We start from the raw sequence: 27304 nt of genomic DNA, 5'->3' as shown, positions 1-27304 counted from the left end.
ACGTTCTGGCCCACCAAATTAGAGCTCTAGATGATGCCCTGAGAGGACTGATGACTCAGCATCATGATGGTAATAAGCGCCGGGAGAAGATGCCAGATTTACAGCCAGAGTGAAGCGCAGACGGATTGCATTTTCTTATCTAGGAGACGTTGTTCACAGTTTGGAGATATTTTACGAGTTTACCACCTTTTCTCACGCAGTCCTGTGGTGCTAAATCTAAACACAAATGATAAAGTAGAAATGCCAGCGTTTTAAAGCTCTTCTTAGACTAAGGAAACTCATTACCCCCCCCCCCCCAAACAACAATGAGAAAAGGCAGAGAAGCTGTCGAAAGACCCTTGAGGGAGACTTTATGACTGAAGTGCCATTTAAGCATTATCTGTGTGCTCATATTATCTAAGAGTGTTTTAACCACCTCGGGAACAGTATGGGGGTCCTTTGCTGACTAAAACGTACCAGGGTTTGAGTTTTCTAGCATATAATTAGCAAATGCACAAAACGTGGCTCAGTCGCATCCACGCTAATGGCACAAAGAGATGGACATTCTAAGGATGTTCTTAAAATGTATTTATTAAAGGAATAATTTGCTTTCAGTCCCTAGTCAGTCTCACAAAAAAGATATTTTACTTTTACATCATTAATATAACAACATCACTAACTGTGTAGTTACACATTAACAACACATGGGGCAGTCATGAAGGTTAGGGTTGCAGCCTTGTTGCCGGCTCGATCCCCAGAGTCAACAGTACATGACTGAGGTGCCTTTGAGCAAGACACCTAACCCCCAATTGCTCCCCGGGCACTGCGGATAGGGCTGCCCACCGCTATTAGCAAGTGTGCTCACTGGCCCCTCGTGTGTGTTCACTAGTGTGCATGTGGTGTTTCACTGCACGGATGGGTCAAAACGCGGAGGTGAAATTTCCCTGTTGTGGGACTAATAAGGGTCACTTTATCTTAATTCTTCACAGGAAATAACCTTTCTAGCATTCAGCTGGCTGGAGTAGTACACGTGTTTGACATTGTTACTTAACCAAAAGTTCTGCTCTGGCTTTTAAATAAATACAGAAACTTTTAAAGCACTTTTAAATCGACCTGACTGTATGTCTTTGGACTGTGGGAGGAAACCGGAGAACCCGGAGAAAACCCACGCAGACACGGGGAGAACATGCAAACTCCACACAGAGAGGACCCTGGTCACCCGGCCGGGGAATCAAACCCAGGCCCTCCTCGTTGTGAGGCGACAGCGCTACCCACCACGCCACCGTGCCGCCCTAAAATTCATATATAATATCTAATTTCATTTATTAACATAAGCACAAACTGAAGTTGACACAAATGTATTTACATAAGCTGTACTGCTGGAATCCAACTGTAACAGTGAATACATCAACAGGCTTCGCATGGACTGTTAACATGTAACTACACAGTTATTACTGATGCTGGGACTCTTCCCAGTGTTTCATAGGGGTGACCGTGTTCAGATAATAGTGTTGACTCAATGTTGCCGGACTAAATGTCCCTGAAGCTGGATTTGGGGTCTGTGCTTTGTGGCTCTAGTCTCTCTATGAAGATGCTGAGCTGTGGTCACTTAATGTTGTTTTCTGTTTTTTGTCCGAATTGGATTCTTTTATCCGGAGGCTGTCTGTAAAATGTTTTCAATCCTCAAATGTCTCCACACTGATAAAACACTGGCATTAGGATGGCAATAGAATGACCACAGGTTGAGCGAGTTTCTAGTGGGTTGTATTTTCTCTTACCAGAATTTAAAAGTAAATCTTTAAGGAAGAAGTGACCGTGACATGAGACCTTTCTAAATATATACAAGTCAGCTGAATATAAAATACAGTGTCTTGTGAAAGTATTCACCCCTTTTGGCATTTTTCCTGTTTTGTTGCATCCTGGAATACATACAACCTGGAATTAAAATGGGTTTTTATTTTGGTTCTTAGGTCCATTACAGAACAAAATTATCCAAATTATTAAAATGGAATGAACAGAATCTCTCGTTGAGCTGTGAGTGCATATGTATTCACCCCCATTGCTATGCAACCCCTAAATAAGATCTGGTCCAACCAATTAACTTCAGAAATCACAGTTGACGAAGGTCCACCTGTGCATGAACAGTGTCAAATGAGGTCAGTATCAATACACCTGTTCTGAAAGGACCCCGAGTCTGAAACACCAGTAAGCAAGCAACATGAAGACCAAGACGCTCTCTGAACAGGTCAGAGACAATGTTGTGGAGAAGAATAGATCAGCAGGAGGGTTTAAAAAAAAACAAAAAAAAAAAAACGGAACATCCCATGGAGCATCGTTAAACCCATTCTAACAAAATGGAAAGAATACAGCATCACTACCAACCTGACAAGAGAAGGCCGCTCACCAAAACCCACTGATCACATGAGAATGGCATTAGTCAGAGATTCAACAAGGACACCAAAGAAGTAGTTGCAAAGATCCACAGTGAAGATGGGAGTATCTGTCCATAGGAACACTTTAAACCATACACTCCGCAGAGTGGGTCTTTATGGAGGAAAATACATAGAGTTTGCTAAACATCACATGGCAGACCTCACAAACACATGAAAGTTCTCTGGTCAGATGAGACTAAAACTAAATAACTTTGAAAGGCTATGTCTGGCACAAACCTATCGTATTATCACCCTGATTCCCACAGTGAAGCATGGTGGTGGTAGTGTCATGCTGTGAGGATACTTTACACATCAGCAGGGAATGGAAAACTGGTCAGGATTTTAGGAAAGACAGAGCAGTAAATGCAGGTTCTTGAAGAAAACCTGATTCGGTCTGCCAGAGATTGGGGACAGAGGTTAACCTTCCAGAAGGACGTCACAATGCCACACTGAAAAGCGTTTATTGTGCCTTAATTCTGTACAAACAGGGTCAACGTCTCTACGTTTTGATGTTTCTAGTCATCTTAATTATTTGGAGAATCTGGTCGTTAAGGCTGGGGTGTCTTTCCCATTGTCCCCATAGGACAACTCTTTGGGACTTTGCCTAGATATACCAGGTCAGTAGTCTTGTTGGGATAGATGTTTTGTAAGAAAGGTTTTGTTTTGTTTTTCTTTGTAGTCCAGCGTAACACCAGATTAATTAGAGTGTCATGTTTGATTTAGTTTTCTTCTTTGGCGCAGTCTAGATTGGCTCCTCATAGGTTCCTTAACAGTCAAGGCGCTCTCTGTTATCTTATTTGTGCTGGATGTACACATACTGCTTCTCTAAATGAAAAGAGCTGTGGTTAAACACTGCTGGCCTGGTCCTACACTCCACTCTGGTCATTGCTGAGCGTTGCAGTCACAGCTTTAACGAGGTGCTGTGGGTTGTAGCAAGATGTTAAATGAATTTGCATATTAATGCAAAAATAATGAAGCATTTTCATGGTTATATTTGAAGGTAAAGGATAGTTGTGGTGGGCTGTGGCAGTTTTCTTAGTGCTGACAAATACAAACTGGCTGCAGTCAAGGCTGCTTTACTCAAATGCCTAGTATAATTACAGACATACACACTGATCAGCCTAATCAGCTCCGCTGACCATATAGTTTCACTCTGTAGTTCCACAGTTACAGACTGTAGTCCATCTGTTTCTCTGATACTTTGCTAGCCTGTTCTTCAGTGGTCAGGACCTCCATGAACCCTCACAGAGCAGGTACTATTTGGGTGGTGGGTCATTCTCAGCACTGCAGTAACACTGATGTGGTGGTGGTGGTGGTGGTGTGTTAGTGTGTGTTGTGCTGGTGCGAGTGGATCAGACACAGCATCTACAAGGTGGACCGACAAGGCAGGAGTATCTAATAGAGTGGACAGTGGGTGGACAGTGTTTAAAAATTCCAGCAGCACTGCTGTGTTTGATCCACTCGCACCAGCGCAACACACCAACACGCCACCACCACGTCAGTGTTACTGCAGTGCTGAGAATGATCCACCACCCAAATAGTACCTGCTCTGTGAGGGTCCATGGGGATCCTGACCACCGAAGAACAGGGTAAAAGGGGGTAACAAAGTATCAGAGAAACTATTGAAGCTATAGAAACTATAGAAAGTGCAGCTGATAAAATGGACAATGGAAACAAGGAAACAAGGAGTTGGTCTTAATGAAGTGGCTGATGGGTGTGTTTGTAAATGTGTAAAATCAGTGGTCAAACAGTTTGGGCACAGTTTCTACTAATGAGGCTACATCTACCCCACCAATTAGCATCTGGCAATCCCCAGTAGACTTGATTGTGGTTTCTGACACTGTATAAGGCCCTGTTGTCAATAAACATGAACTAAAATACATTAGTATGGCAAAAACAGCAGCAGCCGACATTTTGAAGGCTTTACTTTTGCCCACTGAGGTTTCAATTCCAACTGGGCCACATACAGCAGTGCTCATTTCTCTCTCTCTATATGATGCTATCAGAAGTAAAGTGTCTGAATGGGCGCAGGAGAGATATTAGTGCTCTCCTCAAAGGGTGGCTGTAGTCTGAGAAGACTGAGGGGCTCAGTCATTCCTTCACTTCCCTAGACTGGGGTCATTAAATGGAGAGAGATTTACAACACTGGGGATTGAATCCTGCAAGAAAAACGAGGAAAAATAGAAAGGGTGTTTCAGGACAATGACAGTACAAGGGCAGATTGAACCACAGATAAGAGCTGCCTCACTTCAGTGCTGGAGTCTTGGAGTCCAAACAGAAAACTCTGCAAAAAGGAACCTTTTGTTTTGTTTTCCTGTATTTTTTCATGATTTTGGTATTCATTTGAAAAAGGAACATGAGTCAGTGAAACGTTCTGCAGAGGTCCGGGCTCACCGGCCCAGTGCACATTTCCTTCTACAGCATCATCACTGCTGAATTTAGCGTCCACATCACTAACGATAAGCCTGCTGCTGCGGATTCCACACTCTGAACAAGTGCTCATATCACTCTCAACGCTTTGCATCCTGAGTGAAACACACCGCCTCAGGCTTCAGCTGCTCTGAGCATCAGATAAACAGAGCCGGCATAAACACCTCCCCTCTCCACACAGCCAGCCCCCTCTCCACACAAACCACCCCCCCCCCCCCCCAACAGCTCCTCCAGTCTTTCACACTGAGGGTATTAGCCCTTTAAACTGTAGACTTATTATTCATTTACTGACATTAAAGAACTCGTATCACAGAAAATGAAAATTTTCTAATTTTGTTAAAGGAAAGTTTGATGTAGGACGTAGTTTCAAAGAGTACCGTTCACATTTGTCCATTAACTAAACTAAAAACTGATGCAAGAAAAACAAATACAGTGTATCACAAAAGTGAGTACACCCCTCACATTTCTGCAGATATTTAAGTACATTTTTCATGGGATAACACTATTAAAAATGACACTTTGACACAATGAAAAGTCGTCTGTGTGAAGCTTATATAACAGTGTAAATTTATTCTTCCCTCAAAATAACTCAATATACAGCCATTAATGTCTAAACCACCAGCAACAAAAGTGAGTACACCCCTAACAGACTACACCCCTAGATGTCCAAATTAAGCACCACTTGTCATTTTCACTCCAAACGGTCATATGACTCATTAGTGTTACTAGGTCTCACGTGTGCATAGGGAGCAGGTGTGTTCACATCTGTAGTACAGCTCTCACACTCTCTCATACTGGTCACTGAAAGTTCCAACATGGCACCTCATGGCAATGAACTCTCTGAGGATCTTAAAAGACGAATTGTTGCGCTACATGAAGATGGCCAAGGCTACAAGAAGATTGCCAACACCCTGAAACTGAGCTGCAGCACAGTGGCCAAGTTCATCCAGCGTTTTAAAAGAGCAGGGTCCACTCAGAACAGACCTTGTGTTGGTCATCCAAAGAAGCTGAGTGCACGTGCTCAGCATTACATCCAAATGCTTTCTTTGAAAGAGGCGCAGGAGTGCTGTCAGCAGTGCTGCAGAGATTGAAGAGGTGGGGGGGTCAGCCTGTCAGTGCTCAGACCATACGCCGCACACTACATCAAATTGGTCTGCATGGTTGTCACCCCAGAAGGAAGCCTCTTCTGAAGTCTGTACACAAGAAAGCCCGCAAACAGTTTGCTGAAGACATGGATTACTGGAACCATGTCCATGGTTCAGATGGTCTCAAGCATGTGTGGCGGCAATCAGGTGAGGTGTACAAAGATAATCACATCAGCAGTGTGTCATGCCTACAGTCAAGCATGGTGGTGGGAATGTCATGGTCTGGGGCTGCATGAGTGCAGCAGGTGCTGGGGAGTTACATTTCATTGAGGGACACATGAACTCCAATATGTACTGTGAAATACTGAAGCAGAGCATGATCCCCTCCCTCCAGAAACTGGGTCGCAGGGCAGCGTTTCAGCATGATAATGTCCCCAAACACACCTCTAAGATGACCACTGCTTTATTGAAGAGGCTGAGGGTAAAGGTGATGGACTGGCCAAGCATGTCTCCAGACCTAAACCCAATAGAACATATTTGGGGCATCCTCAAGCAGAAGGTGGAGGAGCGCAAAGTCTCGAATATCCACCAGCTCCGTGATGTCGTCATGAAGGAGTGGAAAAGCAATCCAGTGGCAACCTGTGAAGCTCTGGTAAACTCCATGCCCGGGAGAGTTAAGGCAGTTCTGGAAAATAATGGTGGCCACACAAAATATTGACACTTCAGGAACTGTCTCTCTTAGGGGTGTACTCACTTTTGTTGCCGGTGGTTTAGACATTAATGGCTGTATATTGAGTTATTTTGAGGGAAGAATAAATTTACAGACTACTTTTCATTGTGTCAAAGTGTCATTTTGTCAGTGTTGTCCCATGAAAAGATGTACTTAAATATCTGCAGAAATGTGAGGGGTGTACTCACTTTTGTGATGCACTGTATTTGCATATGTTACTATGTATGTACTATATACATACATACATATAAACAAAGGACAAAAAAATAAAAACATTAAATAAAAAAATGACAGATGCTATAAGTAGACTTTAAGGGATAAATAAAAAATAAATAAATACAAATATTGGATATGGGCACTTTAAAGCTTATTGTTCAATAACCACTGCAAAATTAATATGCAAGTTATGAGTATTAAAAATTGCAGAAAATCATTCCAATCACTGGCTGTCTATTAAATCTATGCTTAAAACAAAGTTGTTATTTTGTATTTACAGAATGTTGGTAAAAGCTAGAAGTACAACCTGGAAGCACAAGGTGGGTGTTTCTAATAAAGTGGCCAGTGAGTGGAAGCACAAGGTGGGTGTTTCTAATAAACTGTAAACCTACATAGAGGAGCTATAAGGCAGGTGTTTCCAATGCAGTGACCAGTGAGTGGAAGCACAAGGTAGGCGTTTCTGAGAAAGTGGACGAGGAGTTGATGTTTGGTCCATTAAACTTAAAACAGCATGTCTAGCACATTGAAATTTAGGGCACTAAAGCAAAATCAGTGCAGTATGGCAGAGCTCCAGAAGTGCTAACGTGGCTTAATGCTCAGTAAACTCAACAGTCGTAGGGACCAGTTAGCGTTATGCTAATGAGATCATGTTAGCTGATCTCTGCTTGACTTTCATCTGCTTTAAGCCAGGTTTGCAGTTCTGCGTCAAGTGCTTCTTCATCTCATCATATTTAGCAAAGCACTTTTGTAAACAAAGCCAGAAATGGAACACGCGGCACACGGCTAATCTGCTTTCCTTGCGATGCTCTATCACGTTTAGTGAAGCTATTCAAATGAGTCTCAGTGTACGAGCCTCTCTTCACGCCTTATTGAGTAAGTGTGGAGTGTGTTTGGTTCATTAGAACAGCTGATTGGGTTCAGCTCAAAGCGAGGAACCTTTAGCCTCGACTTAATGACCTACATATGTTAGTAGATGTTACTCAGCGACACTCTGACCTGTTATTATTCTCCATAACATCTCCAAGATCCCGTTTGGCCTACAGACACGCAAAAGCCCTCTCTGCAAAAACGTCACATTATGAGGAGTGAATGGATCGGCCACGTAGATCCATCACACCATGGACTGGAACACGCTGCGGTAATGAAGCGTCTGGGGGCTTTCAAACCCCAACATTTCTTTTACACTTCATAATAGGAGCGATCGCTCACATTAGGGGGGGAGCACGCACTCCGCTGCGGCGGCACTCCCACCGCGTGATGGAGTAATATTGGAAAATGAACGCCATTCGGGGACACAGGACGTTATGGATGGAGTGATTTAGCAAATGACGCTGCCCTAAATGCACCAGCCTTAAACATTCATGGGTTCAGGCGAAGGGGTCTTTCCAACGGAGGCACAGAAATGCCAGGAAAGCAAGGAGTTTTAGAAAGCAGAGGTTTGATAAATTACATTTCAGAAAACCGAACTAAAGCCCGGAAAATTTTAAGAACGCATATCAAGCAAAACCTCATTTTCCTCACTTTTTTTGAAGCAGGAGTTTGATGCAGTACATAAACACTGCTAAAAAGTTTCACTCCACAGTCTGTACAGCCCATAAAAACAGAAGTCGCAAAACCAGCCTCAAATGTACATTGAGTTCATGTACTTCAGTTTTTTTTTTTTTAAACAAAGTTCAGAACTTTTTAGATTAAAGCTGGCAATGAGGAGCCCTACCTGTCTCTGAATTAGAGACTTTATTTCATTTTTACAGGCCTGTTACTGCATAACTGAGCTTGAAAAAGTGATTATAATATGAAAAAGTCTGCCTGAAATATTCCAGTGATTAATTTTAAATGAAGCAAAGTGGGGTCAGCAGGCAGGAGAGATAAAATCTGAACAGAGGAATAACACTGCAAACCGTAATCCAATAACATTGATAATGATAATGATAATGCCATTAGCGACAATGGTAATAAAACCATTAGGAAAGAATGAACATTTCTCCTCTGAAAAACGACTAATGACTTTTTTTTGGAAGAGATGCCACGAGGCAGCGGAAATAATGTAGATAATTATGCCTCCTGTACATCAAAATAGTCCTAACTCCACACTCCCTGCGTAATTGCCTCAACACGACACACAGATAAGAAGCAGCTGATAGTAACTTTTCTCTGTTCAACAATTAAGCGAGTCTGAATGCTATCAGCAGCTGGAGGCGGGTGGGGGGACAGTGGAGGGGGAGTGGGGGTGGAGATTAGGCGGACCTCCAGTGCCCCCTGGCACCACCAAAGAAATCAATGAGCTAAAGAGAAGCGATAACAAAGAGTGCCAACGTTAAACCTTCACCAAGAGCACTTTTAGAAGCAAAACCCAAAACAGCACGTCCGGAGACACAACGGCCGGACAGCGGCCCTTAAATCAACAGCCCTGCTAATCTGATAACACACTAAGAAGGTAATTAACATTGAGTTGCTGTTCTTGGTCAGGCCTGCTGTGCTCCGTTGAAAAGGATGGAGGAAAGCAGATCTTATTTCAGACGGAGCTGAAGAAACTTGCCCTGAAACTCCTCATTAAAGTAACGGTTTGGTGAAATAACTCATTTATTGAGACTCAGTCAGCAAGCAGCACGTTGCTAACTGTATGGCTAAATCATCATACGCTTGTCCTAAAATGAGTTTATCACATTTGATCAGTTTGACCTTTGATCTGTTTAACGTGGCTAGTCTGCAGAGGATGTGAGCAGTGTGAAGAGCTGTGCTGCATAACGGGTTTAAATACAACTTAAACCAGACTAACATCATCACCATGTTAGCGTTCAGCTAGTAATGGTGCATGCCTTCTTAGAACTCACTGCTCCGAGCGTTACCATGGAAATGGATGGTGGAGTGTAAACCATGGAAATGGGTGGTGGAGTGTAAACCATGGAAATGGGTGGTGGAGTGTAAACCATGGAAATGGGTGGTGGAGTGTAAACCATGGAAATGGATGGTGGAGTGTAAACCATGGAAATGGATGGTGGAGTGTAAACCATGGAAATGGATGGTGGAGTGTAACCATGGAAATGGATGGTGGAGTGTAAACCATGGAAATGGATGGTGGAGTGTAAACCATGGAAATGGATGGTGGAGTGTAAACCATGGAAATGGGTGGTGGAGTGTAAACCATGGAAATGGGTGGTAGAGTGTAAACCATGGAAATGGATGGTGGAGTGTAAACCATGGAAATGGATGGTGGAGTGTAAACCATGGAAATGGATGGTGGAGTGTAAACCATGGAAATGGGTGGTGGAGTGTAAACCATGGAAATGGGTGGTAGAGTGTAAACCATGGAAATGGGTGGTAGAGTGTAAACCATGGAAATGGATGGTGGAGTGTAAACCATGGAAATGGATGGTGGAGTGTAACCATGGTAATGGATGGTGGAGTGTAAACCATGGAAATGGTGTGGTGTAGCAACCGTGGTAATGGGTGGTGTAATGTTAATTTTACTAGAACTTTATTCTGAATATTTTACTCAAATTTCCTTCTAATTTCTTCATCTGAAAAAGTTTAAAGAAATCATAAAGTTTTCAGATGTTTAAGACATAAAACAAACATATTGCAGTATGAATGAAGAATCTGAAGTGGACGTGAAAAAAACAATCCAGAGGGTTTCTGTCCTGCGTACGGAGGGGAATAGAAACCCCAGAGCGAGTGGTTACAGAGCGCCTTGAGCAGGGAGTGGAAATTACTGTCAATCCACTGCACAGTGAGACGACTGTGGTAATCACACTGAGATTAAAAACTCTTTTTGAAGTCTTTTTCCCCCCACTGTGTGGTTTCTGACACTGTGGACCACACTTATTTATAAACATGTCGCTGTTGTCAGAACGAAACCTCGTATCTCCAAAATCCTAACTTTACAGGAGAAACAAAAACACTACTTTTAATGTAAGTCAAAGGAACCAGAACTTTTTTCAGAGTCATTTTGGGCCGATTATTTTACTCAGGTTATGAAATTTATACACAATGTAAACGACAACAGGCATTTTTAAAAAGATGCAAACTGAAAAATTACAAAAATGGGGAATCAAGGCTTTACTCTGACAGCAGCGATATACTATATATAAACAAACAAACAAACAAACAAACCTGCAGTTTAAGTGAATTTTAAGTGATTATGTTTAATGAAATTTAAGTGTTTACATGTAGGCCCAGTCCCATTTCTTCTTTTTACCTCTACCCCTTGTTTTCGAGTGTCACTCTAACCTTTTGGAACTGAGTTACAGGGCAGTGGTTGAAATCTTCCCTCAAAGAAAAAAGAGCATCACTTCATTAACAGCTACTAGCGCTGCTCTGTAGGCAACCCTGCCCGTCTACAGTGACAGCAGAGGATCAGCTCCTCACTGCTGGGCTTTAGTTACATTTAGGGATCATAAGCCTTCAAAGAGGGGGCAATTATTTATCACCACCCCTAATTCTTCAATGATATGTAGCTGAAGTCGGATATTCACCAGATTGTTGTTCAAATTTTCCTGTTCCACCTTAAATGGACCAGCAGCAGCTACATTCTGGAGCTTCAGGCGTCAGAACTGCTGGACTATTTAAGGTGGAATGGGAAAGTTGGCTAGCGACCAAACGACCAAAATGCACTGAAACGACATTAAACTAAGATAAAACAGTGATTGTCATTTTTAACAGAGAAAATTCTCACATGTGGGTTTCTTTGGTCTCTTGTTCTCCATCTCGCTGTTTTTTCATGTCTTCTCATACCTCTCCGTTTGCAGTCTCTGAAAAACTTTTGGAGGATCATCCCCACCCCTCTCTCTCTCAACTAGAATCGGGACACCCTACACCTAGACATGAACACACAAATCAGAGGGCTCAGGGCTGAGTTCTAAGGGTAAGGGGTGAAATAGGACTGGGCCCAAGTGTTGCAAATGATCTGGCATAGAAAAGCGGTGAGATCAGATTTGAACACAGAAACCTGAAACTCTGAAATCCTGCAGTGCTGAAGACTGAGCCTGCCCCGCACAGCTGCTTGCTATGCAAAGCCGCACTCCAAATGTTGATTGATAGCATTCGAAACGTGTAAAAGGACATCATATGCAAAGTGCTCTCCCTCTCCCTCCAAGCTCTGCACTTCATTCAAACCCTCAGCTCCATCTAAAGCACACAGGAGGAGAACGACAACGGTCCAAAGACGACATCTGAGTCTATGATGTATGGCACTTCATTTGTCCCACAATTCATGATGCAGGTTTGATTAATTACCTGTTAATAATTAACAAATGTTTCATTATCTAGGGAAGAATTCATCACCCAGACGGAGTCATTTGCATCTGACAGAAGTGCTGAAACATAATCCCGTCACTGGCTTATGATATATAAAGAACTGAAGTCATATCTGATCATCAGTGCCGTACACGGGCGGTACGCTTTATCAGAAGTGATCAATATCGCTGTTTTTCATGTGTTTCGTAATGCATTACCCGCACTGCGATGATTTACTGTGAAGCCGCTCGCTCCTTTCCTTTCCTTAAACTGCTTTTCCGGTTCATTCATTTCGGACGTCGGAGCGGCACCACTGTGCCGTCGCCATTGAAATTCGCCTAATCCAAACACTATTGCTCTGCGCTTTGCTGATAATATGATTTCATGCATGGATCAATGTTCCTTTTTTGCCTTTTTTGGTTGACATTTGCATGGTCTCCGCTCAGAAAGAATAACGCTCCGGAATCAATGGCCAAAACTCGGTAGGCCTGCGGCCCCCCGAGGCCGAGGGGTGCGTATGGGTGGAAGGAAATTTATCAGGTTGAGGAGAGATGAAGGCTTGAGCTTTGGGCAGAGGTACAGACACAGCAGAATCCTGGGATACAGAGTCTGATGCACAGAAATGTCAGGTCAGTGCAGAATATCGTGCACAAGACAGTGACTTTCAGGGACACGGAGGGTCCTGAAGCTTAAGTCAATCTGAAAGCAAGCAGAGTTTTTTTTTATTTTTTTATCCAAAAGTTAAAATTGAGAAGCCAGTGAAGTCAGTCTAAGAATCCAGTCTGTATTTTAGCTTTAAAGAAGTTCATTTCAGCTCAAAATGAAAATCGGATCCATGAAGTCTAAACTTCCTTTATGTGACTTTACACTCAGTGGCCACTTTATCAGAAACATCCACCTTCACCTTTCAATTACTGGCCACTTTATTACAAACACATACCTTGTGCTTCCTCTGACTGGCCACTTTATTAGAAACAACTGCCTTATACATTTACTTGCTGACTATTCATGAGGGACTTGATGACAGCCGACTCAGTGTGTATAAACAGAGGGGCTACAGTCTCTAACTGCACACCAGTAAGTAGAGCAATAAATGCAAGACGGAGAAGCAAGAAGACGGTGAGCATAGATTCCCCAAGCACTCTGTAAGCTCTAAAGCATTTACTAAATTACAGCAAGAGACAGTACTTCTGTGTTTTGCATAACAACAACTTCTGAGTGCCTGTACAGACTCACCGTCAACAATATGAACACCGCATGATGTCACCGCCTGCATTTTCCTCCTTAAAGATTTAAAGTATAGTCTGAAACACTCTCAGTGCTGCATGCTTGTACACGGGCAGGCACACCACATACTGCGCTTTGATGTGGACGCCTTATGAGTTTGCAGTGCGACGGAAATCAACATTGGTATCACCGTCTAATTCACTTTCTAACAGACAGCAGTTCATCTCTATCCAAAACCACAAGTCCTCTTCTGTTGCCCGTTACTCAAGGTGTCCCTCAGGGCTCCGCACTTGGATCAATTCTTTTTTATTATTTACATGCTCCCACTCAGAAAATCCACTCTCTCAGCCTCAGTTTTCCTCTTGGTATCATCTTTGATTTTTGAGATTTATTGTTCACTCGTGTAGTGAAGACTATTTTTCCACCTGTGAAATATCACTCTTCTTTGTCCTTCATGTCAGATGTGGAGAGACTCGTTCATGTCTTTGTCACATCCTACTCAGTCTATTGTAATGCCTTGCTCGCTGGCCTCCCTGCCAAATCACTTACTAGATTAGCAGCACGTCCAAAATGCAGCTGCTGAGGTTCTTGTGTAGACTAAGAGATCAGAACACATGACTCATGTTACTGGTAGACACCACTGCTTGCCCATTTATTATCATATCCAATGCACTGCTTGTATAGAACGCTCCATTCTCTCTCCTCAATACTTGACGGGGGGGTACACAGGGGGAGCGTACCCATTACACAGGTGTACGCTCACCCATTCCTCAGAAAACAATGTGGCATAAGAGTATAAATGTATAAACTGGCTGTTTAAAAAAAATTCAGATCACCAAATATTAAATAATGAGTTAACAGAACAATTTATTTTTTTAGCTATGGATCATTTCCCAACTACCATCTCACTCGCTCACCTTGTCAGCATCGTCACCAACATCATCAAATATTACTGCTGTGGAAAATAGTCGCTTTAAATAATAATAACACTGTCACTTTAAATGTATGTATTCATCACAGATTATCCATTTACAGCATTTGGCAGTCGCTCTTATCCAGACCGACTTACAATTTGATCATTTTTTTATACTGTGTACTGGTTACCCAAGCGGGGGATTGAACCCCAGCCGTCAGTGTGGAGAGCAGAAGTGTTACCCACCCCACCACACCAACCGCCACGCCATGCGCCACCACCCGCCACACAAACCACTACCCGCTACGCAGGACCAACCACTACCATCCACACTACAACCACTACCCACTAAGCTACACCACACCAACGATGTAGTGGATAAATGTTGCTGTAGCGTAGTGGTTGGTATAGCGTAGATAGTAGTGGTTGGTATAGCATAGATGGTAGCGGTATTATCTACGCTACACCAACAACCACCATCTATGCTACACCAACCACCACCTGCTATGCTATACCAACCACCACCACCATCTACGCTACACCAACCACTACACTATGCCAACCAATACCATCTTCGCTATACCAACCGCTAACCACCACCTGCTAGACTATACAAACCGCCAGCTGCTACACTATACAAACCGCCACCCAGTACACTACTCCAACCACCAACTGCTACACTATACAAACCGCCAGCTGCTACACTATACCAATCGCCACCCAGTACACTACACTAACCACCAACTGCTACACTATACCAATCGCCACCCAGTACACTACACTAACCACCAACTGCTACACTATACAAACCGCCAGCTGCTACACTATACAAACCGCCACCCAGTACACTACTCCAACCACCAACTGCTACACTATACAAACCGCCAGCTGCTACACTATACCAATCGCCACCCAGTACACTACACTAACCACCAACTGCTACACTATACCAATCGCCACCCAGTACACTACACTAACCACCAACTGCTACACTATACAAACCGCCAGCTGCTACACTATACCAATCGCCACCCAGTACACTACACTAACCACCAACTGCTACACTATACCAATCGCCACCCAGTACACTACACTAACCACCAACTGCTACACTATACAAACCGCCAGCTGCTACACTATACCAATCGCCACCCAGTACACTACACTAACCACCAACCGCTACACTATACCAATCGCCACCCAGTACACTACTCCAACCACCAACTGCTACACTATACAAACCGCCAACTGCTACACTATACCAATCGCCACCCAGTACACTACACTAACCACCAACTGCTACACTATACAAACCGCCAGCTGCTACACTATACTAATCGCCACCCAGTACACTACACTAACCACCAACCGCTACACTATACCAATCGCCACCCAGTACACTACACTAACCACCAACTGCTACACTATACAAACCGCCAGCTGCTACACTATACCAATCGCCACCCAGTACACTACACTAACCACCAACTGCTACACTATACAAACCGCCAGCTGCTACACTATACCAATCGCCACCCAGTACACTACACTAACCGCCAACTGCTACACTATACCAATCGCCACCCAGTACACTACACTAACCACCAACTGCTACACTATACAAACCGCCAGCTGCTACACTATACCAATCGCCACCCAGTACACTACACTAACCACCAACTGCTACACTATACAAACCGCCAGCTGCTACACTATACCAATCGCCACCCAGTACACTACACTAACCGCCAACTGCTACACTATACCAATCGCCACCCAGTACACTACACTAACCACCAACTGCTACACTATACAAACCGCCAGCTGCTACACTATACCAATCGCCACCCAGTACACTACACTAACCGCCAACTGCTACACTATACCAATCGCCACCCAGTTCACTACACTAACCACCAACTGCTACACTATACAAACCGCCAGCTGCTACACTATACCAATCGCCACCCAGTACACTACACTAACCACCAACTGCTACACTATACAAACCGCCAGCTGCTACACTACACTAACCACCAACTGCTACACTATACAAACCGCCAGCTGCTACACTATACCAATCACCACCCAGTACACTACACTAACCACCAACTGCTACACTATACAAACCGCCAGCTGCTACACTATACCAATCGCCACCCAGTACACTACACTAACCGCCAACTGCTACACTATACCAATCGCCACCCAGTACACTACACTAACCACCAACTGCTACACTATACAAACCGCCAGCTGCTACACTATACCAATCGCCACCCAGTACACTACACTAACCGCCAGCTGCTACACTATACCAATCGCCACCCAGTACACTACACTAACCACCAACTGCTACACTATACAAACCGCCAGCTGCTACACTATACCAATCGCCACCCAGTACACTACACTAACCGCCAACTGCTACACTATACCAAATCACCACCCAGTACACTACTCCAACCACCAACCGCCACCCAGTACACTACTCCAACCACCAACCGCCACCTGCTACACTATACAAACCGCCAGCTGCTACACTATACCAATCGCCACCCAGTACACTACTCCAACCACCAACCGCCACCCAGTACACTACTCCACCCACCACCCAGTACACTACTCCACCCACCAACTGCTACACTACTCCAACCGTCACCCAGTACACTACTCCAACCGCCACCCAGTACACTACTCCAACCGCCACCCAGTACACTACTCCAACCGCCACCCAGTACACTACTCCAACCAACTGCCACCTGCTACACTATACCAACCGCCACCTGCTACACTATACCAACCGCCACCCAGTACACTACACCAACCACCCACCTGTTTATCCATTCTTTAATATATATTTGTACATAGCAGAAAAGATCAATTTCTTTTGTACATTTTGTGTATATTTAATATATTTCAGCAAGTGTGCTCACTGTCTTCTAGTGTGTGTGTATTCACTAGTGTGTTTCCCATAACCAATATTTCCTATTATGAGATGGTCGTGCACTTATTATAAATAATCTGATAAGTGCACAACCATCTCATAATGGGAAATATTAGACAGATCCACTAGATTTAGGATCATTTCACTTGACAAGACACATTTTTTGCAGTGTACAATTTAAAAGCAGCCAAGTTGTTTGTTTTAAAGTCCTAATCAGATTTTACATTGTACATAAAAAACCAACCCAATGCTGTATGTGAACACGTGTTCAGTATTTTGTAGGCCTCACTGGGCTGAGTCAAGTAGCAGAGAGAATACTTTCATTTAGGATAGTAGATAGAATTCTGTTTATCAGACACGCCACTTGTTGAGCACATTAAATAAAAATGTAGCCACTGCTCATTTTGTGGGTTAATTAAAATTAAATTCTGGGGGACGACATCTCAAAGACAGGTCCAGCAAACCCCCCGGTCCCTGGCAGCTCTGCTCCACCCATATATTCCCATTTGTACACTCATGTCCAACAGCCCTGATCTGCTCAGTGCGCTATGATATAGAGTGACTTCCAAGGGCAGCACACCTTTAGTGTCGTATCACCAAAATCTTATGAGTTGTAGGGCAGATTTATTAAGAGAGGTGCTAATTAACACTTTGCACTGGCGGCTATTGTAATTGTGTCCTTTCACACAGACAAACACAAGCCAACTTTGTAATGAACATGTTATCAGCACAACATAATCAGGCAGGCTTTCTGTATGAAAGCCCGTTTCCACCAGTTTAGAGAGTATAGAGTTTTTTTAATCTGTGTCTCACATTCAAACTGACACTCACTAGGAAGACATGACTTCTTTTCTCAGAACTTTGGCAAGATGACATTATTTCAACATAGTATGTAGAGGTGGGCAATATGAGGATTTTAATCGTCATTGTGATAAATTTTATCATCATGATAAACAAAATGCTTTTCTTAGCACTACTCGGGCCAATCCCAGTGAAGTACTCTCCTACTTGAGCCAAGCCCAGCATAACATTATGACCTGCTGGAGTTTTAAACACCTCAGTGTCACTGCTGGACTGAAAATAGTCCACCAACCAAAAATATCCAGCCATCAGAGTCCTGTGGGCAGCGTCCTGTGACCACTGATGAAGGACTAGAGGATGACCAACACAAACTGTGCAGCAGCAGATGAGCTGTCGTCTCTGACTTTACATCTACAAGATGAACCGACGAGGTAGGAGTGTCTAATAGAGTGGACAGTGAGTGGACACAGTGTTTAAAAACTCCAGCAGCACTGCTGTATTTGATCCACTCGCACCAGCACAACACACACTAACACACCACCATTGTCAGTGTTACTGCAGTGCTGAGAATGACCCACCACCCAAATAGTACCTGCTCTGTGAGGGTCCATGGTGGTCCTGACCACTGAAGAACAGTGTAAAAGGGGGTAACAAAGTATCAGAGAAACAGATGGACTCCAGTCTGTAACTGTAGAACTAAAGTGCAGCTATACAGTAAGTGGAGCTGATAAAATGGACAATGAATGTAGAAACAAGGAGGTGGTCATGATGTTATACCTGATCGGTGTATCATGAAGTCTTAAAGTAATGAGACCTAACCTATTATTAGGGTGGTTGATATTATAAAATGTGACAAAATGGACCAATATTAATTTTCAGTTGAGAGGATGAGCTGAATTTGATTTGGAAAACTTGTGAAACTGTATAATCTCTGGGTAACATTACTGGACACCAACAGGCCGTTTTAGAACTGCATGATTTTGAGCATAACGAAGCACAACAAACCACAGTGTGTACAGAAGCCAAGACACGCATGAATAATAAACTAAGGAGTAGCTTTAGTAAAGCAGTCAAAGAGTCTCAAACGTTAAAAACACTGCTCTTCAATAATGTTAAATGCACCAAAGCTTTAGATTTTTTTTTTTTTAAGTTACTGGTTGGAGGTTCATAAAGCATTGATGGATGTATTCTGCACAGAAATACCCTCTCAATTTGAAGTTTTGTGCCTGGGGAATTGGAAGTTGAAGGGCCAGATAAATATTTGTTTGGGGTTTTGATATCTGCTTGAAAAAAAAAACATAAGGTGCTGGTGTACTCCCAGGCCTCCTATAATAGACAGCTGGATAGATCTAGTGAATGAAATATATATATATATATTATGAAAAAAAAAAAAAAAAAAAAAATTTACTCTCACTCCACTTACAAATGAATACATTTGTTAAGTCTTGGTCGAAGAGGGTTACGTATACAAAACCCTTACGACCACATTTCATGGAAGTATCCAATGAGTAAGAACTACTGTGATACTATATTGCTGTATATAATTTCATGTTTAGGTATCTACTTCTGACATTTGTTTATAAATCTACTGTTTGTATATTGCTCTCTGACTGATTGTATACAGCCGACTGTTGTGGGGATTTTTCTCCTTCATTGTAGTTGACTTTGTTTTAAAAATGTAAAAAAAAAAAAAAAGGTATTAAGAGACAAAATTGACCTGGAAGGTGGTTAAAAGTGGAGATGTGACTGTCTCTCAAAATAAAGAATTCAAAACAAACAAACAAACAAACAAAAAAAGAAATGAGCTTTTTATATCTCCACTAAACGGCATTGTACCTGATCAGTAAAGCACATCAGTTACTGTTTAATGCCAAAACAGGGATTGCGATGGTGCTAGTAAATCTGCTCGTGTTTTATTTCTAATTATTACTATACTGTATTTACTTCTGTGTTCCTGCTATGCATGGCTCTTGTGAAGTGACCTTATGTTGGAAAAAAGTTATTTTACAAATTACATTCTTTATTAGTGTTATTAGCAGTGGTAGCAAATGTAGTTTTAATAGCAAACAGCAGTTTTCCAAACGCTGCAACAGCTCATAAAATACTCATGGCATCACCTACTAACTGCATGATGCCTGTGAAGCATTAAAAGCTGCAGGAGAACAGTGGAGCCATCAACAAGCTTGGAACAAAAGAGGAAATTCATGTGTGTAGTTTCCACTGTGAAAGGGGGAGAGATGTGCCTTCAGCTTTTCAGAATACAAATCTTTACCCCTCACTGTTTAAAAGTTCAAGCTAGACGTTGTTGGGAAGTCTGTAACAGGGTAGATCTACTCTTACTGCCCCGCTGTGATAAGGAGACAGAATGAAACCATGATGTGATTGATAAACATCCATCTCAAGTGCAACTACACCACTAATGTATAGATCAGGGGGATCTACCATCATCATGGTTACACTACACACACTTCCAGGGTGCAGCTACACTCTCTTCATTGGTTACACTACACCACACACACATGCATCCAAGGTTATACTACACCCCTATTTCTAAGGTTACAGTTACATTATGCTACCATCATTTCCCTGGTTACATTACACCCCCCGATTTTTACACTACACCCCCCCCCTTTCCATGGTTGGACTAAACACATTCCCATGGTTATGCTAGACCTATTGTCTTTACACTATACCCGTTTCCATGGTTACACTACACCACTTGTGTCCATGGTTATGCAATACCGCTCATTTCCATGGTTACACTATTTTTTGGTTACAGCCCCCTCATGTCCATGGAAACATTACATCCTCCCAATTCTATGGTTACGCTACACCACTCATGTTACACCGCCCCCCCCCCCCATTCCCGTGGTTACGTTACACCCCCCCCCCCATTCCCATGGTTACGTTACACCTCCCCCCCCCTCATTCCCGTGGTTACGTTACACCCCCCCCCCCTCATTCCCGTGGTTACGTTACACCTCCCCCCCCCCCTCATTCCCGTGGTTACGTTACACCTCCCCCCCCCCCTCATTCCCGTGGTTACGTTACACCTCCCCCCTCATTCCCGTGGTTACGTTACACCTCCCCCCCCCCCTCATTCCCGTGGTTACGTTACACCTCCCCCCCCCTCATTCCCGTGGTTACGTTACACCTCCCCCCCCCCCCCTCATTCCCGTGGTTACGTTACACCTCCCCCCCCCTCATTCCCGTGGTTACGCTACACCTCCCCCATCATTCCCGTGGTTACGCTACACCTCCCCCCTCATTCCCGTGGTTACGCTACACCTCCCCCCTCATTCCCGTGGTTACGCTACACCTCCCCCCTCATTCCCGTGGTTACGTTACACCTCCCCCCTCATTCCCGTGGTTACGTTACACCCCCCCCCCCCCCCCCATTTCCATGATTACGTTACACCCCCCCCCCCCCCAATTCCATGGTTGCGCTACACCCCCCCCCCCCCCCCCTTTCCATGGTTACGCTACACCCCCCCCTTTCCATGGTTACGCTACACCACCCCATTTCCATGGTTACGCTACACCACCCCATTTCCATGGTTACGCTACACCCCCATTTCCATGATTACAGATATATAAAAGTATAACATTAAACGTCCATTGAAAGGCCAGCTCATGGAACACAATGAAAAGCCAAGTTAGCTTGCTAACCTCCTGTTAAGCATATTAATGTTGCCAATATCTTTCGAATGGTGGGTACAAAAAGGCTAGTATGAGTAAAGGATCATTGTCTGCAACCAAGACAGACAAGTATCACTTCGTTTTTGCCTTGAACTTGATGCGGAACACGTTGATTTCTGTGGACTGTGCTCCCTATGAGAGCGATCGCCTGCAAATTACAGTGGAAGTGGCAATCAAAGAGGTCCAAGTACTTTGCTCATTATGGGGCCTTTCAGCAGACAGAACACAAATGAGTTTTTAGAACTCACCTCTATTTATTATAATTGTTGAGGAGGGATCTTAAATGGAGATGCTTTCCAAATTATCATACACACTAACATTGGTGCTGTAAGCAATAGGTTATTTTAAACAAATATTTCAAAATACCTGGAAAGCAGTACACTTTCTGACATGACTTGAAGTGCCATAGTTGTTGAACTCAATGAACTGAAATTCTCTACGAATCTTAATTTTTCAAGGATACCTAGTTCTGGTCCTGGAGCTCTACCAGCCTGCAGAGTTTAGTTTTTTGGACCTTAAATAACACATCTGATCCAGTTAATGTATGACTTCAGAGGCATCTGACACACAGGTGTCTGGATCTGAACTCTCTAGGATGGAGGATCAGGACCAGGATTGGTCTTACAGTAATTAACTGTTCCCCTCTAAGAATGCACCATAATACCTAATGCCTTCCTTTAAAAGACCCAAAATTTCCTAAGCTAAATGTTCCAAGCCTCTAGATTCTGTACAAGGGGTTCATTTTAGAACTTGCCCCATTTTTCATTGCTTACAAGTCTGCATGTCTGTATTTGGTATTTGTAAAATTATTAGCCTCAATATTAAAATTTAATCTTGTCTCTTGCTGAATGTAAAACACAGTGAATAATAAATGTACATGATGTTATTGATATACAAATATATTCTACAGATATTGTAAGTAATTATGAAGCTCTTAGAATTACAAGGCATTTATTTGGCCCCTGGACAGGAACTGTGGCCACATTATGACCCCCACCTAGAAAAACTCCTGGAATTGCCAATGCCCTGAAAGCTTACACAACAGTCTCAGTACATCTGGCCCCTTCATCCAGCCAGCTAGTTGGTGCATAGAGCATGCAAAACCAAACCCAAACACCAGGTGTAGTTTTGCATCCAACTGTTCAGATTTTCCTCCCGTCCAAAATAACGATTCACAAGGCAGTGAGAGAAATCAAAAGCTGCCGATTTCCATCTTTGTTCAATTCCCTGCGATCATTGCTGGTGATTAAGCAGCCGTACTGAAAGTGCAGAGAGAGCGGAGGGTCACTGATTTCCCTCCACATCGCTACGACAGGAGCTGGTGAGGGAAACGGAGGAGAGCTTGAAAGTTAATGAGAGTTCGGAAAGAAAACAAGTATGTGTTTAGGGGAATGGGCAGCCTTGCCAGAAGCTGTAAGAAGCCACAGTAGATCCTGCAGAGCGTCCAAAGTCATCAGCTGTAGCCCACAGCTGCTAACGGAGCCTGACAGGGCCGAATAAACACTTCCGCAGACCTGTCTGAGAGCATCCCCAGCTACTGCTGAGTCTATCTCCACAAAGCAGTTCCAGATTGCACCGTGAGAGCCGCAGCGATCGAAGGCTGAATCCTCACAACCTTGAGGCACTTTAGAAAGGTTGGAATAGAAAGTTTTCACCAAACTGAATTTGGCCAAACCCACACAGATTCACAATAAACGTTTGGCATCGCTTTCAGTAGTGCAGGGCAACACCGGAAATCCAAACATATAACCATCAATATATCTGATCAAGTTAATTAACCCATACTTCATACTTTGTCAGCTCAATACAATTCACAAAAAAAAAAAAAAAACATCTAGATACAAACATTAATTGCATGTTTAAATTTTATTTGAACTTCATGTGGAAGTTAGTTTTATTAAAATTTCATCCTGGATTTCATTTTCTTCTAATTTCACTCCAGACATTGATTTTAAATTAAAATAATGTAAAATGATTAGAACTTCCATCTGATAAGAATTTTTTTAGAACTTCATTCTTGATTTTTATTAATTTTATCAGAAAATCATTCTGCACATAAATTATCCAGATCTAGATCTTATTATTAGAACCTCGTAGAACTTGATTTAGAATTTTTAGAAAGTCATTTTTTTTGGACTTTAATTTTATTAGAATTTTTTTGGTAACCCTTTCTACGACTGCCATGTTTGTAACCATCTATAAACACATTCATAACATGTTATAATGCATTCATAACGCATCATAAACATGGTTATAAATATTTAGAAACACATTACATTATAGCCATGCTTATTATGCATTTTGAACTGTTAGCATTACGCATAAGTAGTGTTCATAAATTATAAGAGCTCATAAGTTGTATTTGTCTGCTCTAAGTAAAGTGAAGTGTACTGGACTAAAGCCTCCTCCAGTGTTAAGAGTGAGGCTTCAAGTTGAAGTATTTACTGAAGGATTTACTGAAACACACACAATAAAGCTCATTACAGGCTTCAGATGTCAGAGTTTAAACTAGTGCTGCCATCAGTGTTTCACCCAATGTAGGAAAGTCAATCCACACCACTGTTAATGTGCACCACCGTTAGCCTGGCACTAACTTAACACTGCATATCCAATAGAGCGCTAGCAGAAATCAGCATTACTGTAGTGTAGTGTAGTGTTATGGAGTGAAGGGTTCTAACGCTTACTGTTAGAACCAGTGAGGGAATAAATTATAATGACAGGCTCGACTATCATCCCCCTCCCTCCCCAGGCCTTCACTCCACAGTGACTTCACGCTCGGTGTGATGTCAGAGGGGGTTCAGGGGAGGGGCTGATGGGTACCTGGTTTGTTGTGATGTAATGTAGTGTTTAAAGTGAGATGCTGAGTAAGAAAAGCTCAGTGTAGCAGTGATTCTAGGCTGGATGGCCAGTTTGGAGCATCTGAGTATTCAGGACTAAAGCCCTGAAGATGCAGCTCTAACAGCACCAGTGCTGAGAAATAAAACACTGGAAGTCTCAGGGTGTAATTCACTGTAATTCATTTTTTATAACTATTTATAACAATGGTAATGAGGCCTTAAACACATTTATAACATGTTATAAATGTGTTTATGGATGCTTACAAAAGGTGACATTCATAGAAAGTGTTACTGAATTTTTCTTCTAGATACAAGTTTTATTGGAAAAAAGCTCAATTCTGGATATTAACTCTATTGTCCCTGTAGAACAAACACTAATATTATATTAGAATCATTTGAGGTGTTTCGGCAGAAAACTGTGCTCCGTTTCAATAAGAACGTATGTATTGTTCATGAGTTACTTTGCAAGCAGACTGACTTATTGCACAACACAACATTTCCAGTTCAGCTCAACAGCAGCCTGCATTAAAAACCAATGATCTTGAAATCATCTTGAAATGTTGCTCTTAAGCCTTTAACTGCAACCTCAGCCATCAAACCCACGTAGAGCGCCGCTCGTGCTGTTTGAGTTAAAGCCAGCGAATGGATTTTACTCCTGCGGATCAGAGCGACAGCTGAATGTTCCCCTCAGCAGGTGAAATCTCCTATTAAGGAACGTGAAGAGTCAATCCACACCCACACGGAGGAATCTGCTCCACAGAGTGAAGCGGAAGGGTCATTAGCATGCAGGATACAGGACCTGCACTCCTGTGCTTTAGCCATGATGGAAACTAGCGTCACATCTGCCGTCTCTCAGCCAGCTGGACTCCTCCGTCTTCTCTCGGAGCAGATAATTGAAACTCATTCGCTCAAAGAGTTTGGCATGAAAGATAAAGACAAAAGCAATAAATAGCCACAGCCCTGCGAGAACAAACGTGAAAATGATTCACAGACGCTGAAACCGATCTGTCTCTGCATCAGGAAGTGTCCACAATGCTAAACTGTAGGCTAATACCCGCTTATGCAAATCCGCTCCCCGTTCGTTAGAAGCCCAAACGAACTGACGTTACTCGCTCCCTTCTCCACAAGACCAATTGTCAGAAACGTTCAAAGGGCCTCCGCCAGCTGATAGAGGATTTAGATCGACTCGCTGCAATTTTTTAAATCACCGCTAAGCTTTGAATCTCTGTCTGAAGTGGTGACCATACTTTCATGTAGCCTGTAATAGATCATTTACAACAGTTTAGAAGGAAATCAAGTACACAACATTTTATCCACATTTAATCAATCAGCCAAGACGAATACGAGCACTTCTTTAGTGACACTAGTGTTATTTTGTAGTTTTCCGGCTGGAACAATACAAACATGTGCGTAATATTCATGTGCAGATTTTTAAATCTCATTAAGAACAGCCTCAAGCATTCAAGTGCCATCTGCTCAGTTGTCAGTCTCGTACATTCCAGAATCTTTAATAGGTTTTTCCCCCCAATATGTGTGTTAAACTGTTGTTGGGCATCCTGACAACTGCCTTCACCAATGCACTCTTAAAGGAATAGTTTGGCAAAAAATTAGACAAACCCAATTCCAAAAACGTTTGGACAGCAGTTGAGCTGGAAATAAAAACAGAAAGGAGTGAGTTGTAAATCCACTTTGACCTGCTGTCAAACAAACGCAGTACAAACACTGTGGTCAAATGTATGTGGACACCTCTAAATATTGAGTTTAGGTTGCTAACCGGTGTATTCAAATCAAGCACATAGCCAAGCAGTCTCCTCAGAGAAACACTGGCAGTAGAGGGTCATACTGAAGGGTCGTACTGAAGAGTGACTTTAAACATGGCACGGTCATAGGATTTGTGAAGTTTGTGCTGTTAATATGAAATAGAAGCATCTAGGGGCAGAAACAGCTCGTCCTCGAAGCAGTAGACCATACAAACTCAGAGTGGGGCCACCAAATGCTGAAACAGTTAAAATCGCCTGTCCTCTGTTGCGTCGCTCACAACAAAAGACTCAAACTGCCAACATCAGCCGATAAACTGAACATCAGGAGCTGAGCAGCTGCACACAAGCTGAAGATCAATATGCGCAATGCCAGTGTCGACTGGAGGGGTGTAAAGTGCTGCCAATGGACTCTGGAGCAGTGGAAACGTTCTCTGGAGTGATGAATCTCCCCTTAAAAATTTTACCCCGACTGCATTAACAACTGGTGTGTTTCTTTAATGGAGATCACCACCAGCACTCGTCAATGAACACAGTGTATCACTGCATCCTCAAATGATATGCACAGTGGAAGTCACATAACTGTCAGAAACACCACCTACTTCTCTGGGCTTGAGCTCATCTGAAATGGACTGATGCTTAGCGGAAACATATTGTGGTAGGATGAGTCCACCTTTCAGATTGTTTAAGGAAACAACAGACATGTTCTCCAGGCCAAAAAAAGTAAAGAACCATCCAGATAGTTACCAGCATAAAGTTCAAAATCCAGCATCTGTAATGATGTGTACAGTATCTGCAAAAATATGCTGCCTTTTAGACATCATATTTTTCAGAGACGTCCATACTTATCCCAACATGACAGTAAAAAGGTTATGCATGTGTTGCAACAGGACGGTTGTGTAGGCAGAGAATGAGGGTGCAAGACTGACCTGCCTGCAGTCCAGATCCATCTCACACTGAAAATGTGCAGCGTATTATGAAGTGCAATACACAACAACAAAGAACCTGTACGGATGCAC

The 27304-nt window shown here is 42.9% G+C and overlaps 1 protein-coding gene across 2 annotated transcripts in view; it reads right to left on the bottom strand.

The window, feature by feature from the left end:
* Positions 1 to 27304, bottom strand: part of grin3ba (glutamate receptor, ionotropic, N-methyl-D-aspartate 3Ba) — a 141805-nt gene that overhangs the window by 74903 nt on the left and 39598 nt on the right. The gene's annotated exons all lie outside the window — the stretch shown is intronic.

This window comes from Pygocentrus nattereri, chromosome 17 (assembly GCF_015220715.1).
Source record: "Pygocentrus nattereri isolate fPygNat1 chromosome 17, fPygNat1.pri, whole genome shotgun sequence".
Taxonomy (NCBI): domain Eukaryota; kingdom Metazoa; phylum Chordata; class Actinopteri; order Characiformes; family Serrasalmidae; genus Pygocentrus; species Pygocentrus nattereri.
The sequence above is the reverse complement of the archived record's forward strand: the minus strand, read 5'-3'. Positions and strand labels throughout refer to the sequence as shown.